This window comes from Triticum aestivum, chromosome 5D (genome assembly GCF_018294505.1).
Source record: "Triticum aestivum cultivar Chinese Spring chromosome 5D, IWGSC CS RefSeq v2.1, whole genome shotgun sequence".
Classification (NCBI taxonomy): Eukaryota; Viridiplantae; Streptophyta; class Magnoliopsida; order Poales; family Poaceae; genus Triticum; species Triticum aestivum.
Window position 1 is genome coordinate 476,294,087 of NC_057808.1, and position 4,928 is coordinate 476,299,014.

Genomic DNA, 4,928 nt, shown 5'->3' on the forward strand with positions numbered 1-4,928 from the left:
ACCTCTGCAGCTCCCCGCGCCCCCGCGCCCCGAGCCGGAGGAGGAGGACCAGGAGGAGGACGAGGAGGAGGAGGAGACGACGACCGCCTCTACCTCAGCTCAGCCAGGCCACGCGCCGCAGGCCGCTCCCCCCAATCCAGGCCGCCGCCCGGACTCAAGTCTGCAACCTCTCCTCCTCAAGAAGAAGAAGAGGTACGAATCCATCTTCCCCTTCTCTTCTTCCCTTTCTAGTTTCTTCTTCGTCTCCCGCATCTCATGCGTGCGTGTGTGCAGTTTGTCAGGAACAAGATCGCCAACGTCGAGGGGCTCCGGGAACTGACGACTGCACCATCTGCTTCAACCCCCTCCGGCCTCCAGTGTTCCAGGTCTCACCCCTCCACCCAAATTCACTTCTCTTTGTTTATCAAAATCCCTGCTCATTTCCCCCTGCACGAATCATATGCCGATGGCACCACTGTTAGCCCCATCTGATCCACCATTGCGTTGGGAGCCTGCAAAAGAAACACACAGATTCAGATAGACACCAACCTTCTGAACTGAAACTGAAGAAAGCAGTGGCATCCTTTCCACAAGGTGCATTCTCTTCTTTGATACACACTTGGGTACTGTGATAAGTGTCAACACACAACAAACACGAAAAAGGAAGAAAATAAAAACTGTTACTCTCACGCTCCTACTTCTACCCCACCTTGAAATCACATTTTGCTTTGTCAGAATACTTGAGTCGCCAGAAAGACGAAAGTTTTAACCTTTACTGTGAAACTGAACTATCTAAAGAAACTACTGGAGGGTAATAAGCAATCTGAACACCTTACACCACCCATTTTCTCTTACAGACTTGTAGCAAAACACCTCCCTAACTACAAAAATGCCAACAAAAAAACTGAGGTAGGAGATTATACTCTGAGTGTTACCACTTGAACATCATTTCCAAGAAACAAATTAATTAATCAAGTTTTGCATGGCTCCCCACCGTTGTTTCCCTCTAACTTTCTGAACTGAAACTGAAGGCCTATGTTTTTAGCATGAGCATCATTTTCACATAAAATTTCCTTCTTGAATGCGCATGCTGTACTAGTATGCATCTGAATGTGCACCATATCACTATGTGTGCCTAACATGTGATTTTCCCTTCAAATGCTCTATCATAGTGACATGTATGGTGAGGGTCACGGGACTGACTGTATGGTTCTGCTGGTGTGGTAATTGATTTACTTGTTTGGTTTGGTAGCTGGAGCACTGTATCAATGGTGCTGAACTGCTCTTGTTATGTGACTGGTTGGTGCGTTATGAGCCACCGTGTTGTGTATGGCCTGCCTGAGAATTGGTTAAGTAGTAAGTTGTTTAGGCTTGGCCATTTCCACTCATTGTAGATAGATAGAGTTACACTTTTGTTACATTGCGTTATCTTTCTGTAGAGTAGTAATGCTCCACTTCCACATATTTTTAGTTAGTTATCTTCCAGTAGTATTTCAAATTGAAGCCCTGAGCAGCAACACCTCTTGTGTTGTTCACTATCACATAGTTGCAAAACTCCAGTTGCTTTGGTGCAGTTCTTCTTGCCACTGGCAGTTTTTATGCTGCATGACACTCGTAGTTCATGGGGTGGATGGTCCATGGCTCATAGCTCAGAAGATGGATATATGGCTATTTAATTTGCAGTCTCTTATCTACCCTGCCAGTTAATAAACAAGTACTCTGTTTTCAGATAGCTTGATAGTTAATCAACAAGTACTCTGTTTTCAGATAGCTTGATCATTGCAATTTGTTGCTGTCAGCATGAGTTTATGTTGTTATAAGTTTATGATCGTACAACTGCAATTTCATTTATGTTGTTATAAGTTTGTTGCTGTCAGCATGAGTTAACTTGCTGTCATTTATCAAAATTCAGAATGTGCTGGACTATATGTTCATTGGTACTACTTGTGATGTTGCTACTGTACTACTTGGGAATTTTGTCAACTTGTGATGCTGCTGCTGTACCCCGAGAGGCCCTTGAGTTTGCTGGAATGTCGATTAACTTCCGTTCCGGCAAATTCGGGTACTCCATATGTCCTATTTTCAGCAAAGGTCATGCTGAAATTTTCCATGAATTTTAGCATGACTTTGCTAAAAATAGGACATATGGGGTACTTGTGACTAATGCATGGGCCGGGGTCTTAGTACTTAATTAAGTAGGATCAACTGCCCCTTTATTCTTGCTGCATTAAACCATAGGTGGCAATAGAGCCAAGTGATTAGGCCCAACTTAGAATTCTCCTTCCCAGCTTAGCTTTTAGGGTGCCTCGGTGTCGATGAGAACCTAAATGATGTACGCTTAGGCTTTTAGGGTGCCTTAGCGTCGACAAACCCTAAATGATAAAAGTTTAGCTTTTAGGATGCCTCGGTGTCGACAAACCCTAAATGATGAGACCATGATCTTCTTCCTTGACAATAACCAACTTTTTGACCAAACTTTTTTCCTATTTAGAGCGAAACATGGCCCACAATGATGAGGCCGGCGGTTCGGGCGGCAAGCAATTCTGGGAGCTGTCCCAGGAGCTGGAGGAAGAACCTCACCGCTATGAGGACGACGCCGCGGAAGACACCGATCCTGACTACACAACCCCTAGTGGCGTCGGGGATGACACCACTGATGGTGCCGCCGAGGATGCCACCACTGATGATGGCGGCGCACGCACAGATGGCAGCCAACCGAAGAGGCAACGGAAGGACCGGCGCCCGAGCGTGCTCGGCACCATCAAGGAGGAATTTACTGAAGTGAACTCCGACGGGCATCCAACGGCGCCCAAACAAGTAGTCAAGGGGTACTCGGTTCAGCTCGGGTGCATTCTCCGGAGCACCGTCTCGATCAACACCGAGAACCTAAGGCATAAGGACCGAGGGAATTTGCGCAGCCTCCTCTTCACGAAGCTGCACGAACGATACAAGTTCCCCGCTGAGTTTGCAAACACACGCCTCTCAGGGAATAAAGTGAACAGTGCCGCCCTCACGAGGATGAGCACGGCCCTGTCTACATGGAGAAGCACGGTGAAGGCAATGATTGAAAAAGGTGATAGTTATGAGAAGATCAAGGCGAAATATCCTTTGATGAGCGAAGATGACTACAAGGAGTTCAAGATCAAGTGCGAGAGCAGCGCAATCTCCGAATCAAGTCAGTGGGGGAAAGAAATGCGGCAGTTGAACTTAGGGGTCCACCAACTCGGTCCCGGCGGTTACAAAGTGGCGGAGCCTATATGGGACAAGGAGGACGCGGAGCGTGCCGAGCAAGGCCTACCGCCCCGCTTCGAGAAATTCCGTGACAAGCAGACCAGGAACTTTGTTAGGGCCCGGTACAAGGAGGACCCGGTAACAAAGGAGCTTACCACGGATCCGAAGACCAGGGCACTTGAGCTTGTTCTGGTAAGGAATACACCCCCGCGTAATTAGCTCCATATGGTTGCATTCTAATTAATGAAGCCAAATTTCTAAATGGTTCACATTCCTTCCGCAGGAGGCTGAAAGCAGTAGCGCGGGGTCGTCTCAGAGCTCCCCTTTTGACACCCCTTTAAATAGGGCGTTGAACGTAATGAAAAACAAGGATAAGCTCAGTAAGCCGTCGTCAGCTGGTCGTGTGGCCGGCAAAGGCTTGTCCACAAAATGGTCGTCATACTATACCGCTGGTGGGCGAAAGGAGAAAAAGACCAGCTCGGAAAGCCAGTCGCGCGAGGTTCAAGAACTCAAGGCACAAGTGGCGCGGATTCCGGAGATTGTCGAAGAGCAAGTGCAACAACAACTGGGAACGACGCTCACCGCCATTGTGCCTACCTTGATTCAGGGGCTGACGACGTGGATTGCGGGCGGCCAACAGGGGCCTCCCTCGGTTCCCAGCTTCATGGCCAGCAACTCGCACAACGCGCAGACGGCGCCATTGGTGTCTCCGGCGGAGGCGGTATTCGTGTCTCCGGCGCTGGCACGGGCATTGGAGCTTAATGCACCCAGGTGTACGCCGGCCGGCACCTCGCCAGCAAGCGGCCCCTCCGTCAGTTGCACGCCCGCCGTTGGCGGTGCCTCGACATTAGCCGAGCTCGACGGCATCATGGTAACTAAGCCTCTCGGCCGATGACTTCATCTCCTTGCCTTTGACTAGGCATCCTTGACGCCCTACATGTTTTCGCAGGGCGCCGCCGACGTTCCTTGCACTCTCCTGCACTTCGTGGGCGGCTAGTTGGTTGATGTCGCCAAGGGCAGAATCATTCAACCGGGCAACCGCGTGTTCCACGGTAATCCGATGCCACCCACCTTGTATAGGGTTGAACTGGTTCGGGTGCCGCCAGGCTGCGACGAGTTGTTACCTCCGATTCGACCCGCTGGGGCCGACGAAGATGATGTGATGACCCTCAGTGCCTGCGTAAGCTGGCCCCTGCTTTGGCCGAAGAGCCAGATTCGTTTGGGGGCGGGGGAAACCACCCCACAGACAAGACCGCCAGTCGTGCCAGCGCCAAGCCATGGCAAGAACGCCGCAACGCTACCGGATATGCCGGACATCCCTATGGCACAGGATCCGGACATGCATATGGCACAGGATCCGGACGAGACGGTACATTTTCCAACGTCGATAAGTACTTGCCGAACATGGGTACGGTGACGAGTTCTGCGGGTCTCCTTCTCAAGAACCCAACCCTGAAAAAGACGACCGCGATCTAGCTGGTACGGCGGAGAAACCCAATTGCAACAGGTGTCGTCTGGCGTTCAGTTCTCAGGAGACGCCTCCAGCTGCCGCCTTCACCGAGCCTCAGATAGCTGAGGTGCGAAATATTATCAGCCCCAACACGCTCAAGAAGGCGGTCTGTGAGCATAACTCGATCCCATTACAGCAGATCAGGAAGAAGGGACAGAAACGAAAGACTAACAAGGGCGCCAGTGCGAGCCAGCCGGCACCGAGTACG